Source organism: Somniosus microcephalus, chromosome 7 (assembly GCF_052327205.1).
Source record: "Somniosus microcephalus isolate GS21.2 chromosome 7, FLI_Smic_1.0, whole genome shotgun sequence".
Taxonomy (NCBI): Eukaryota; Metazoa; Chordata; class Chondrichthyes; order Squaliformes; family Somniosidae; genus Somniosus; species Somniosus microcephalus.
The window spans coordinates 199,292,432-199,307,576 of record NC_140993.1 but is presented as its reverse complement, the minus strand read 5'-3'; the positions used below and the strand labels follow the sequence as shown (position 1 = coordinate 199,307,576).

General features: G+C 45.4%; 1 protein-coding gene across 7 annotated transcripts in view; it reads left to right on the top strand.

Annotated features, from left to right (window-relative positions):
* Positions 1 to 15,145, top strand: part of LOC147115064 (sterile alpha motif domain-containing protein 12-like) — a 253,049-nt gene that overhangs the window by 232,954 nt on the left and 4,950 nt on the right. The window lies entirely within an intron of this gene.

Here is a 15,145-nt window from a genome sequence, read left to right as displayed (position 1 = left end):
TGTCAAGACCATGGCACACCGTTGGGGCAGATCTCTTCATGTGCAATCAAGAATGGTATCTCATAGTGGCAGATTACTATTCCAAGTTCCCTTTTGTGAGAAGGATGAAAGACTTGAGAGCCACAACTACCACCAGGATTGCAAAGAGCTTGTTTGCTGAACAAGGAATCCCGGAAAAGGTAATCTGTGACAATGGAACCCAATTCACATCGAGTGAATTCAGAGCTCTGGCAGAAAAGTATGGGTTCAAAATAGTAACCTCATCCCCACATTTCCCAAGGGGACACAGGTTCATCGAAAGACAGATCCAGACTGTCAAGAGAACTCTCATCAAAAGTAGTGAGATGGGGGAAGACCAAGACCTTGCCCTCCTATCACTCAGATCAACACCACTGAAAGCAGACATGAAATCACCTGCGGAATTGCTGAATGGGAGGAAGTTTAAGACTACACTACCAGCAAAAATACATCCTCCCCAGGACCAGGAGGACTTCAGACAAAAGCTGGCAGAAGCACAAATCGTAGGAAGCAAACATTATGATAAACATGCAAAGACGCTACCAGAATTGCTGAATGGACAATCAGTGCATGTGCAAGACCCGGTGTTGAAAACCTGGAATCCAGCCAAGGTCATTGGAAAAACTGATACTCCAAGATCCTACTTCGTAGAGACTGAATCTGGCAACCAATACAGACGGAACAGACTCCACATCAGACCTTCACCTGAACTGGATAAGCAGCAGACAACATCAGCAACATTGACAACACCAGCTACCACAAGCAGCACAATACCAGAAACAAACGCTACAAATCAAACAACCACGAGCATGCACACTCCAACTCCAAAGGCGACAGCGACAGCAACAACAACAACGAGAGCGGAACACACCAAAACACCGCAGAGAGGAATGGTCACCGCCAAATCCACAAGATGGAGGGACAACATCCAACCACCTGAGCGATATTGCGAATAAAAAAAAACCTCACGATTCTTTGTAGTTGATAATAGTTTAGATATAATATTTGTTAATTTAAATTGTTAAATTTCATGTTAGTTTTTTGAGAAAGGGATGTTACATTGTTATAGTATCACATCGTTAAGTGGAACTACTTTGGTATGGTGTAGTTATATTGCTATGTGGCACACTGTGCACGGGCAGTGCACAGTGCAGCGTCGGACATCTTGTATCACTCCGCACCATGCGGCAGCACAGAAACAAAGCAAGAATACAGCTAAGTAAAAGCAGTAACTAAAATGAGCTAAAAGTGTCTATTATTTATAGTATAAGAACACAAGGAGACACAACACTTGCCATAGAGGGAGTGCAGCAAAGTTTCACTAGACTGGTTCCTGGGATGGCAGGACTGTCGTATGAGTAGAGATTGGGTCGACTAGGCCTATAATCACTAGAGTTAGAAGAATGAGAGGGGATCTCATTGAAACGTAAAAAATTCTCTGACGGGGTTAGGCAGACTGGATGCAGGGAGGATGTTTCCCTTGGCTTTTGGGGGGGGAGTGGAGGGAGGAGTCTAGAACGAGGGGTCACAGTCTCAGGATACAGGGTAGGACATTTAGGGCTGAGATGAGAAATTTCTTCACTCAGAGGGTGGTGAACCTGTGGAATTCTTTACCACAGTAGGCTGTGGAGGCCAAGTCACTGAATATATTTAAGAAGGAGATAGATAGATTTCTAGACACAAAAGGCATCAAGGGGTACAGGGAGAGAGCAAGAATATGGTATTGAAATGGAGGATCAGCCATGATCATATTGAATAGCGGAGCAGGCTCGAAGGACCGAATGGCCTACTCCTCCTATTTTTCTATGTTTAGAAACATACACAGATAAATATGTGTGTGTGTGTGTATAATATATATATATATATATATCCTGCAGTGAGTTATGTTTTGAGAGGAGTTTACAACTTTTTTTATGTAAGCACAATATTATGCTATTCGGTAGAAAGTCATTAACTTAAAGTTAGTGTTTTTACCAGGGTGTTGTGTTATGTAGTATTGATGTGTATATAAATATATATTTTAAATGTGGGTAGTCGTTTATTCAGCTTTCATTTAAAAGGTTGAGGGTTTGAGCTCAACATTGCATGTTGCATATCAATGTCTTCTGTTTAGCTGAATAAGTTCCTTGGTTCTCAACCAAAACCCTAATTAAGGCATACTCTGTACTGCACCATTGAAATGCAATTGGGGTAGAATGAAGGAACACTGACTCTTGGAATTGTGCTTCCAACTGGATGATCAGAATGTTGATGTTCACATTTAACTCAATAGCCACCTTCCTGGCCTTAAGAGAATGGAAGGTGGCAAACAGCCTACAATTGCATTTTAAAAATCAGGAGGCAGAATGTTTGAAGTAAGCCAGGTTTTAAAACACTCATCTGTTCTTTTGTTCCTTGATTTTGTTTTCATTTATATCAGAACGTTGGGAAAGAATTTTTTTTTTAAAACCTTGAGGTGATTTTATTTAGCGAGGGAGGGAGGGTAAGAAGGAGAATCCCTAGGCATTCAGCTAAAATATTCTCATGTATAATATGGGTAATTAAATAAATTATTTTTACTACCGATTTTATTTTTCCTTTTTTTCTTGCATGTTGCTCTTGCTACTTTTAGTCAAAAAGATGTGTGGCTGGTCTATCCTCGAGCATCTGGTTAAACCAGCCACCAGACCATGCAACACAACAGCTTAGAGACTGTTCCCACTCTTGTTCTGTCCCTCACTCCCTGGAAAAAAAGATTTGCATCTTCTGAATGTTTTCAGTGTAAATGCGAGAGAATTTAGGAACATAAGAACAAACCAGTGTTCGTTCTTAAGTAGCAAATGAAGTGCAGACAAAAAAGGCCAGGCATGTAGATAAACAGAAAATTACAACAACAAAATGGAGATGCAAGAAAACAAAATAAGACGTTGGCTGTATCCAGCTTTGAGCATAAGGCTAGTTTTATTTTTCCAAAGGAGCAGTCAGAAAATATCTGTGAAATTTCCAGTGAAGTTGTAGTGTTGTGCTTCAATTTTGTCCCTGAGGGCTGCTATAATTCATAGGTATTTAACTGCAGAAATTGAACACTGCAGCAGTAAAATCCTAAATGAATTAGAAGATTTCCTAAGTTTAACAAAGTTGTAAACCTGAACTTTAAGTGAATTTGATTTTGCTACACCTACACAGAGGAAATCTACCTCTTCTTGGCCTCTGGCACAGTGTGTCCATAATGTTATATGTGGTGTTGTGGCGACACGCCACCACTGGACACAATCCGCTCAAGGCGGTACGGACAGTTTAAGCAGACGCCCCCAACTGGGGGCCCTTTCCTCCAGCAACTTGTTTCCCACAGGGACAGGCTGCCGGGAGCACTTCCTGTCTGGGGAGTATTTAAGTCAGGCGCGGGCTCTTCCAGTTCCTGTTTTGCCATGAGGCTGAAATAAAAAGCTGTTCTGTTGACTAGCTCTGGTCTCAACTCCCACGTTTGCCGCGGTATCTCAACACTGGTGACCCCGACGCTCAGGACGAATCCTAAGCTAGCATGGCGGATACAAACGCAGTCACGGTTAAATTACCAGACTTTTGGGAAAACTTGGCCGAAGCCTGGTTCGTTCAAGCCGAGTCCAGATTCCGGCTGAAAGGCATCACAGGCGACACCACGAAGTACGACTACCTCGTCTCCTCGCTCACGTACGCTACCATCCCCAAAGTTTGGGCAGTGCTGCAGGACCCACCACAGACTGGCAAGTACGAACATCTGAAGGCTGCGCTCCTTAAAAAAATTTCAAACGTCCTCTTACCAGCGCCACTGCCAACTCCTTGACCTCCCCGGTCTCGGTGACGCTTCACCATCAGACCTGCTTTCCCACATGCTGTCCCTCTCGGACGACAAAAACCCCGGCGCCCTCTTTCGCACACTTTTCATTCGGCAGCTTCCCGCCAGCATCCGCCCGCTCATTGTGGAGTCCGGCTCCACGGACCTGAATGACATAGCAGGAAAGGCCGACCGGCTGCTCTCTGCACAGTCTGCGCGCAACGTCACGCCCGACCTCGCGGCAACGACCACGCGGTCTCCCAGGCCCGCCCGCCCTACCACTCCGGGCCACTGTTACTACCACACCCGTTTTGGCACTAAGGCCCAATGCTGCACGCCACCGTGTACCTTCAATTCCCCCCCCGCACCGGCCCCCGCGATGGCCGTGGGGCAAAAGGGGCCTCTACTGTACGTCACTGACGACAGAACCAACCGCCGATTTCTGTGCGACACAGGGGCCCAGCATAGCATCACCCCCGCCTCCGCCCTCGAAATCCAACGCGGCAACGCGGTATCTCAACAGTGTCTAGCAAAACATCTACAGCACAATTAGATTTCATAGCCCAATATCTTCTGTAAATTAAATTAAAATTTAGGCTTTAAAAGATATTTTTAGAAAATATTCTTGTTGTCTTAACATTAGGAGCACTTGTGTAAAATGATCCCTATTGCAATATCCCTTAACTGCAAAACTTTAGTATAACTGTTAATGGTTTTCATATAAAAGCAAAGTTTTAGGTGATTCTTGAAATAAGTAGCAATAAGTGGGTGCTGCACTGTTATCGGGTAACTGAAATTGTAAGTGTAATAGGCTGGTCTTTAATGCTGCTGAGAATAAAAGGCTGGTTTTCCTACAAAGATGCAACACAATCAGGTGATTATAACGTGAAATCAATCGTACAGGAGAATGTACTACCATCAGAATCCTGAGGCTGAAAAATCTTTTACCAGATCCTATGTTACATGTTGAAGACTCAACATCCCACTGCTACCCAGCTAATACAGCAGTTTCCTTTCTCCAGATGTGGGCAACAGTGGCAAGGCTACATTGCCCATTCCTAGTTGCCTTGTGAGGGTGATAGTGGGCCACTGCCTTGAAATTGCAATTTTTCTTTAACAAGGGAGTGGCTTGATGAGCCGCTAGGGCATTAGGGCCTGGAGTCACCTATAGGCCAGACTGAGTAGGGGTGGCAAGTTTCCTTCCCTGAAGGATATCCTGGCAGGTTTCATGGTCATTTTATTTCTGCTGCCAACCCCAATGACTCAATAGGCGGAATTTTCCCAGCCCGGGGGAGACAGGTATAGAGGCGGGACTGCTGGGAAACTGGGAGCGGGTACCGACCCCGCTCCAAATCCATGCCATCTTCCCAGGAGGTGGGTTCCCGAGTCGCACAGGGACCCGTCTCCTTGAGGCGGGAAGGGGATTAGAGCCAATTAACTGCCTGTTAACAGGGGGGTGGGGGGGGAAATCCGATAGTGATCAGGGGATCAAATGGTGGTTGGGGGTGGGGACCAGACATATCATGGGGGAGTGTTTACTGGTAAGCTATTCGGACCTGGAGACAATACTCCTGCTCCTCCTGGCCCACAAACGGTGCTGTAAAGATACTTACCTAATGGATTCAGCCCTTCGCGATTGCTTTCAGCTGCCGGGTTTCCCGAGGCCTAGGGAGCCCGGTCGCCTGTGGTTAAAAATAGAATCACTGTTAATATGAAGGCAGGCAGCCTCTATATTATTTAAATGACCAACCTGCTTCCCGCGAGCTGATTGGTCATCTGCCCCTCGTCCCCCCCTCTGTTAAAACTGGAAGTGCGTGGGTTCGGTTCCTGTTCAGCTTTTTTGCATTTTAACCTCTGACACGACCTCAACCCACCCGTTTCTGGAAGTTAAGATTCAGCCCATTTGCTGCAGTGCAAACTGTATAATAAACTACGCCTCTGAAGTGCCTTGGAATGTTTATCTGTTAAAGGCACTATATAAATGCAAATTGTTTAGAGAAATCGGAATTAAGACTACCAGCCTGTAAGTATCTGTTGCAGGGTGGTAGTTGGAACTTTGCATAGAAAATTTAACATCTCAAAGTTTTCAGAGTTTTTTTATTTGTCACTATTTTGTCATATATAAAGTGCATGGTTTTCTGAACAAAACAGACACACAAAGGGAGCATTAGCTAATAGACTTTCAATCAGACATAAAGGGGGGAATATTAACCTAAAAAAAAAAATGGGTGATTTGGGAGCATGTGGGTAGTTAAATAGTTTAAACTTTGAACCCGTCTCCAACCCGCCCACTTCCGGTTTTAACAGAGGCGGGATGGTGGGCGGGCAGCCAATCCATTGCCAGGAGGCAGGTTGTCTATTTAAATATTATAATGAGGCTGGAAGCCTCTGCTTTAGCTGGTTCGGTCTTGCAGGCCTTATGAAACCCCTCCAGCTAATGGAATGTGAGGACTGCTGGATCCAGGAGGTAATTGCCTTTACACTTACCTCCTGGATCCAGCATCCCTGACTAACCCGCCCCCATGATCGGAGACTGCCCCCTCCCCCACGAGACCTCCAAACCCCCCAGGCCTCCGCTTCCCTTCCTGCTTCTCTGGCCCCCCTTGATCCTGTGCTTCTCCTGATTCCCTGATCATCGGATATCCCCCCCACCGAGAGGCCTCCGATTTTCTCTTTCTCCTTCACCCCTTCCGGTGGGTACTCAATTTGTTTTCCCCCCTCCCAGGCCTCTGATCCCAACCATGAGGCCTCCCACCCCATGCTCCTCTGGCCCTCTGCTGTTTCCTGCCTCCACCCCCACCCCCGCTCCTCCATTCACCAATCTTTGCAGACACCACCCCACCCTGTTCCTCCAGTTCTCCCTCTCTCCTCCCGATCGCTTCAGAACACTGGCCCCATGCTCCTCCTGGTCTCGGACCCCGTTCGCTTCCGACCTCCCCCCCACTCATGCAAATCAGGCCCTGCTGTTAAATTCGGCAGGGCCTGCGGGAAAACCCGTTCTCCCGACCGCTTCAGAGTCCACCACCACCCACCCCCCGTTCCCAACCCGCCTTCCGCATTAAAATTCTGCCCAAAAGATCATAGACAATGACAAGTCTGCACAGAAAATAGGAATTCTTGAAAACAAAGATACAATGTAAATCATAGTGAGGTAATAGTACTGGATTACTTCATTTTATAGTCCTAAAAAACATTCCTTGTTCGAGATATATCACTGTAATGGCCCGTATTTTTCTGATCGCTGGCCTCCCGCGGGCGGAAGGCTGCGATCTGGAAAAATCTGCGCCCTTACCTGAGGGCTCCCAGGACGTGCACAGTTCCGATGCTGGGTACAGTAATCTGGGATGTAATGTTTAAGTTATCCACCAGATGGAGCCAAATATTAAGGGATCACATTCACCAGTGTTTAAGGTAATGGGTCATGTAGTCAATGTCCTGGTACACCAGTTATTAAGGTAATGTGGCATTGCATTATGGGTATGACTCAGAGGTGAATCCTCCATCTTGCCATCGTGCAGTAAGAAATGTGTGTTTTGCTTGCAGCCTGTAAGAGATGTTTCTCTGCTGCACCGGGTAATTAAACAGTTGGGTTTTGTTCCTAAGATCTCGCTTCTCTCAGTTTCTGACCTTACCACTCGGATATCACATATTGGCGACGAGGATCAACAGATCACATTGTGACGGAGAAAAAAAAAAGAGCACTGAATAGGAGATCTTGTTGCTACGGTAGGAAAGATCTCTGCTTTTGATGTTCAGACACAGACCTGAGATGAATACTGCGAGGTGCTGATGCATTTCTTTGAAGCAAATGATATGGATGATGTCGGAAAAAGGAGAGCTATTTTGCTCACTTCCGTGGGAAGTCAGACGTATAGTTTAATGAGAAACTTATGCAGTCCTGAAAAGCCTGGAGACAGTACATTTGCTGACTTAGTGGACATGCTAAAGGACCATTTCAATCCCAGACCAAGTGAGATTGTACAGCGTTTCAAATTTAATTCACGGAACAGAAAACCGGGAGAGACTGTATTGGATTATGTAGCGGTGTTGAGAAAATTGGCACACGATTGCAATTACGGGAACAACCTGAAAGACATGCTGAGAGAGAGGCTGGTTTGCGGGATAATGGATGATCGAATGCAGAGGAGATTATTGTCCGAGACTGGGCTTACGTATGAAAAAGCGTTGGAACTTGCTCAAGTCATAGAGACCGCGAACTGAGATGTAAAAGAAATACAAGGTTCCGACTGGGCTACTACAAAGCAAGTTGGAGGTCAGGTTAATGGGCCAGAAATTCCAGGCCAGAAGCGTGAGTGCGGTCGGCTTACTCACGCTTCTGGCCGTTGGAAATGCCGGCGTTCAGCATGAACAGCGCATGCGGGGAACGCCGGCATTTCCAGACCTCGAGCGCGTGCGACTGCACAGGCAGCGCTTGCGCAGTAAACTTCGTGGATTTCATTCATGAAATCCGTGAGGTTAAGTCCTTAGAAGTTACACTGAAAAAAAGCAAGTGTAAAGTGGTTCATTGGCTGCGGAGGAAGATATATTTTATCGTGGAGCTTTTGAAATGCAATATTTTTGTTTGGGAAAGGGAGGGAAGTTATTTTAAGAAATTTTAAGTAAGTTTTAAAGTTAAAAATTTTTTTTTTTTTTTTAAAAAGGGTTTTCAGAACGGTAGGTAGAAGGAGCAATTGTGGCTGTGTGAATGGAATGTGAGAATGAGTTATGTATGTATGTCCACATATATTCCTTTACGTATATGTATGTATGTTTTATATTCCTTTACTATGAATGTATGTTTTTAATTATGATTTTCCAATAAGTTACTTTCTCTGAAAGTCATAATTAAATAATACATTCATACACATAAGTAAAGGAATATATACATAACACGCAAAGGAATATATACAGACATACATACTTTCAGAAGCTCCACGATAAGAAATATCTTCCTCCGCAGCCTCTGTAGCAACTGTACCCATGCTTTTTTCATGTGTAAGTTGTAATGACTGGACCTCACTGAAAGCATTAATGAAAGCGGCGAATTATACTGCGCACGCGCTGCCTGTGCAGTCGCACGCGTTCTGCCTCTGAACCCCTTCGTTCAGAGGACAGGAAATGCCGGTTTTCCCCACATGCACTGTGCATGCTGAAAACCGGCATTTCATCCGGCCAGATGCGTAAGTACCCCGACCGTACTAGCGCATTTGGAAGGGAATTATTGGGCCAACATTTTACATGTCAATAAAATAAAAAATTTAACACTTGCACGACTTGCCCCCTCGCATCTGCGACTGAGGGTCCAAGGAGGTGCATTGCGCAAGAGGTCATCATCGCACGTATCCTCACACTGTTCCCTTTGGGGAACTGTATGAAGTGGTGGAAGGATTTATGGCCGTGATTAACGCTCATTCCGTGACCGTAACCATCTTTGAACCAGCCATTAGGGTGGTTAGTCCTATGGCGGGAGGGTTTTACGGGCTCCCACAACCCATCTGAGGGGGGGGGCCACCAACACCCACGTACGCAAGTATCCCGCTGGATGTCCACCCAGAATTTAAAGTTGGAGCTCCGACTCCACTTGCCGGGACTGTCTGGAGTGGGGTTCAAAACCCTACTCCTTCTGGCCCAACGGCAGGGATGCTTACTGCTACGCAAAAGGCCCACTCCGCACAAAAGGTGACACCCATACGTTTCCTGCACCTTTTCCCTCCCCGTGACTGGAGCCCTATGCTGCCATTTCACGTAGCTAATCGGATTGGGCCTTTGTCATAGCGGTAGGATCCCCGCCGCTGGGCCAGATCAGGGTAGGGTTTCGAACCCCGCTCCAGACAGTCCCGGCAAGTGGAGTCGGAGCTCGGGCTCTAAATTCTGGGTTGACATCCAGTGGGATATTTGCGCCCGTGGGTGTGGGTGGCCCCCCCCTCCTTGTATAGCTTGTGGGAGCCCGTAAAACCCTCCCGCCATAGGACTAACCGCCCTAATGGCTGGTTCAAAGATGGTTACGGTCACGGAATGAGCGTTAATCACGGCCATAAATCCTTCCACCACTTCATACAGTTCCCCAAAGGGAACAGTGTGAAGACACGTATGACGACGACATTGCTAAATAAATAAATGGAATTAAAAAAATTCTTTTAGGGCTTTTAAAAGTCTTTAAATTGCTTTAATTCTCTTTAAAACTACTTCAGATTACTCAAAATAATGTAAACATTTAAAAAAGTTTATAAAAGTTACCAAAATCTTCAAAAAAACTTCCAAAAACCTATTTAAACTGCTGCTTTGCATGTAAAAAAGCAAAGCAGCTTGACAGAAACATTGGGGGCGTGTCCAGTGAAACTGAGACCTCAAGGGGCGTGTCTCACTTACACTGCACGCTCCTGGGTCCGCGCTGGCTGCACTCCTGGGCGGCGTGACGTCATACGCTGCCCGGGAATGTGCTTTCAATTTCTCCAAGTTCAGGCGTCCCAGAAGCTGATCGGCAGGAGCGCGGGGTAAGTGCAAATATGGGGCTTGCACGCGCTGCAAGCCCCGTTCTGGAATTTCTGGCCCAATGTGCACAAGCTAAATATGCGTCAGAAACCACAACGTGAGCATGTAAAGGCATGTTATAGATGCAATGGCGATCACCTGGCAAGGGAATGCAGGTTTCTGGAGGAAATGTGCCGCAAGTGTGGAAAAAAAGGACACATAAAATGTGCATGCAGGGCAAAAGCAGTCATGGAGGAATACAAAACAAAAGGGGGAGGAAAGCAAAACCTAGGAAGAGAAGTGAAAAAACAGGGAGCTAATCACATCAGCGGAGAAGCTGAGAAAGAAGACGACATGTTCATAATGCATAGTATGGTAGAGAACATTCCAAAAGTGGATCCTATCACTTTGCAACTGACAAATGAATCTAAGGTCAACTTTGAGGTGGATACAGGATGCGGCGTAACCATAATGAACAGGGAGGAGTACTCAAAATTGTGGAACCGTGCAAAAGTTCCAGAGTTAAAGTCTTGCTCTATGCAGCTTAAAACATATACCGGTGAGCGAGTGGCAACATTGGGTACAGCTACTGTAACTGTGCAACACAGGGACACAGTGGAACAGCTACCTGTAGTTGTAGTATCGGGTTCTGGACCAAACTTGTTAGGTCGGGGCTGGATACAAGAACTTAAATTAGATTGGGGAGCAATAAATCAAATAGAGGGAGGCAAACAATTGTCTTTGCAAGAAGTGTTGATTGAACATGAGAACGTGTTCAAGGAAGAACTTGGCACATTTAATGGCCCCCCAGCTAAGATTTATGTAGACAAGGAGGCACTGCCAAGGTTTTTTAAACAACGACCTGTGCCGTATGCCATGAAACCGAAGGGAGAGGCTGAGCTTGACCGTCTTTTGAGAGAGAACATTCTGGAACCCGTGAAATGTTCAGAATGGGCAGCTCCCATTGTACCTGTTTTAAAACCGGACAATTCAGTAAGACTCTGTGGCGATTATAAATTGACAGTAAATAGGGTGTCTAAACTAGAACAGTATCCTATTCCCAAAACAGAGGATCTCTTTGCGAACCTGGCTGGAGGGAAGAAATTCACAAAGCTGGATATGAGTCATGCATACTTGCAAATTACACTAGATAAGGAATCCAAGAAGTATGTAACCATAAATACACACAAGGGTTTGTTTCCCTATAACCGCTTACCATTCGGTGTCTCATCTAGTCCAGCTATTTTCCAGAGGACTATCGAGGGTGTACTGCAAGGGATCCCACATGTTTCAATCTATCTGGATGACATCCTGGTGATGGGAAGAACCGACCAGGAGCATCTGAGCACTCTGAGAGAGGTACTACAAAGATTGGATAAGGCTGGGTTATGGCTCAAGAGGAGTAAGTGCACTTTCCTGGGGAATGAGGCCGTGTTCCTGGGACACAGAGTGGACACCACCGGGCTCCATCCAATCAAGGAGAAGGTACAAACACTGCAGGAGGCCCCAGCTCCTACCAATGTGACTGAGTTAAAAGCTTACCTGGGACTGCTAAACTATTATAACAGATTTTTACCAAACTTGGCAACAGTGTTAGCACCTCTTCACAAACTTCTGCGTAAGGAGACACAGTGGCAGTGGGAAGAGGAACAGAGGGTTTCATTTGAACAGTCCAAGAAACTGATGCTGTCCTCGGATGTGCTGGTTCACTACAATGCAGAGAAAGACATCATTCTCTCTTGTGATGCTTCACCGTACGGGGTGGGGGCAGTTCTTTCACACAGCTTGGAAGATGGAACAGAAAGACCAATAGGGTTTATGTCTCGAACTCTGACACCAGTGGAAAAAAACTATTCCCAGTTAGATAAAGAGGGGTTAGCAGTAATGTTTGGGTTACAGAGGTTTCACAAGTACATATATGGCAGGAAATTCACCATAGGCACCGATCATAAACCTCTTCTATCTCTTTTTAATGAAATGAAAGCAGTACCACAGATGGTGTCACCCCGGATCCAGAGGTGGGCAGTGACGTTGAGGGCATATGAGTATGTCATCGTTTACAAGGCGGGCAAGTACCATGGGAACGCAGATGCCTTGAGCCATCTTCCACTGCCAGGTACACCTATCCATGCAGCTCTAGAGGACAGAGTTTTGATGTTGGAGGACACGGACACGGCAATTGTGACCGCAGAACAAGTAAGGACATGGACCGGTAAGGATCCAGTACTGTCTAGAGTCCGAGAATATGTGATGAGGGATTGGCCACAGCATCCGGAAGGGACTGAATTCATACCTTAGTGTCAGGAAGACAGAGCTGAGTGTGCAGGATGGTTGCGTGTTGTGGGGAGCACGAGTGATTATTCCACAGCCAGCACGACAGTCTATCCTAGGGCAACTACATCAGTGTCATCCTGGAGTTTCGTGTCTGAAAGCCTTGGCAAGGAGTTACTTGTGGTGGCCAAAGCTAGATGAGGAGATAGAAAATCTAGTCAAGACATGCAGCACTTGTCAAATACACAGGAAGGCACCAGCAGCGGCTCCTCTCTACCCTTGGGAGTGGCCGGATAAACCTTGGAGAAGATTACATGTAGATTATGCGGGTCCATTCATGGGAAAGATGTTCCTCATAATCATTGATGCACATTCCAAATGGATGGATGTGTATCCTGTAAATTCTGCTTCATCTACTGTTACTATAGACTGCCTGCATAGGAGTTTTAGTAATCAAGGGCTACCGGAGATCGTAGTAAGTGACAATGCCACGTGTTTTGTGAGTACAGAAACAAAAGAGTTCATGAGAAACAATGGCATAGTGCACGTGACCTCAGCTCCATATCATCCGTCTTCAAATGGACTTGCGGAGAGAGCCGTACAAACATTTAAGGAGATGATGAAAAAAAAGTGCGCAAGGGAGTTTGGCAACCAAGGTGTCACGAGTTCTGTTCAGCTACAGAATAACACCTCAATCTACCACAGGACTCTCTCCTGCTGAGCTGTTGTTAGGACGTCGACTACGCTCCACTCTTGACCTGGTTCACCCAGATCTGAAAAGGAAGGTTGAAAACCGACAAATCAAACAAAAGGAGAACCATGACAGAAGGACAAAGAGCTGCAGTTTTGGAGAAGGAGATGCGGTCCTTACCAGGAATTTCAGTTACGGTCCAAAATGGATTCCTGGCATCATAGACTCAATGACTGGTTCAGTATCATGTATGGTCATGGTGGGAACTGGTCAGGTAGTGCGCAGACATGTAGATCAGATACTGACCAGACAAGGGGAAATCGAACTGGAGGTTCCAGAGGAGATGTCTGAGGACTAGTTGGCCCCCAGTTATCCAAATGCATCGGTGGCACCAACACCACGAACAGAGCCAGTTCCACCTGGACCCCTTCGTCAAGAGGAAACCATCGTAGCAGAGTCAGATACTCTTGAGTACTGCTCAGGAGCAGCAGGTGGCTCTACCACAACCAAGCAGGGACTTGACTGTAAGACGTTCACCAAGGACTCGCAAGCCACCAGAGAGATTGATAATGACCTGCTAGATTCGTTCAGTATGGACTATCGTTAAAGGAGTTTCCTTATGGGACTTTTTAAGAATGTTGTTAAGAAATTAATGTTCAACTTAAGAGGGGAGGGATATAGTAATCTGGGATGTAATGTTTAAGTTATCCACCAGATGGAGCCAAATATTAAGGGATCACATTCACCAGTGTTTAAGGTAATGGGTCATGTAGTCAATGTCCTGGTACACCAGTTATTAAGGTAATGTGGCATTGCATTATGGGTATGACTCAGAGGTGACTCCTCCATTTTGCCATTGTGCAGTAAGAAATGTGTGTTTTGCTTGCAGCCTGTAAGAGATGTTTCTCTGCTGCACCGGGTAATTAAACAGTTGGGTTTTGTTCCTAAGATCTCGCTTCTCTCAGTTTCTGACCTTACCACTTGGATATCACACTGGGCCTCCCCAAACTGCCGGTGCGCAGGTCCCACATATCCCAGAGGGGCAGGTAGTTTGCAGCATCCCTGGGATCACGTAGGCCATGGGGAGCCAATCACAGAAGGGAATCTCCCTTCATACATTTGACAGGAAGACCTGTCAAATATATGAATGGAGATCACCCCAAAAACATAGTAAAACTTTAAATAAATTTGTTTTAATCACATTTTTTAAAATGACTTGAAATTGCAATAAATTAAGTAGTTAAACAAAAATTAATTTTTTGAAAAAGTAATTAAAGTATTTTACGGGGCTAAAAATAAACTTTAAAAAAAAAATATTTTTAAATGATAAATCAGTGAAAAATTTTTTTAAACTTTTTTTCTACTCTTATCCTGGTAAAAGCAGGCCTTGCGCCTTTTACCAGGCGTAAGAATTGTAAGGGTTTTCTGCGGGCGGAGTCGCTCCAGAAAGCGGAACTATCCGCCCGCAGAGGCCCTTCTCCCGGTCAGCCGGAGGATCTGTCAAGAGGATTCTTGACAGATCGGAAATGCCGGTTTTCAGTGCATGCGCGCACCCACCCGTAGGGATCGGAATATCCGGCCCATTGTTTAACTCTACTGCCTATAAACCAGAAAGCATGAAAAGCAGTATTCAAGTGACAATGTTATTAAAAGCATTGGTGGAAATTGGTGTTATAAACATAGTAATAATTTGTGCTTTCTTCTGGGCCCAATGTACCTCCTAATGAAAGGAAATATTCAAAATTATAGTAGTTGGAGTTTTATTTTTATGGTAACTTAACTGTAAGGAGTACTTTTTTTTTTAAATTCTAAACTTTTTAAAGAACGTTGAGAATATGTTGCTGTCTAACTAACTTTTTTCTCTCTTTTCCCCACATCTGGTCTCCCTGAACCATAATTTC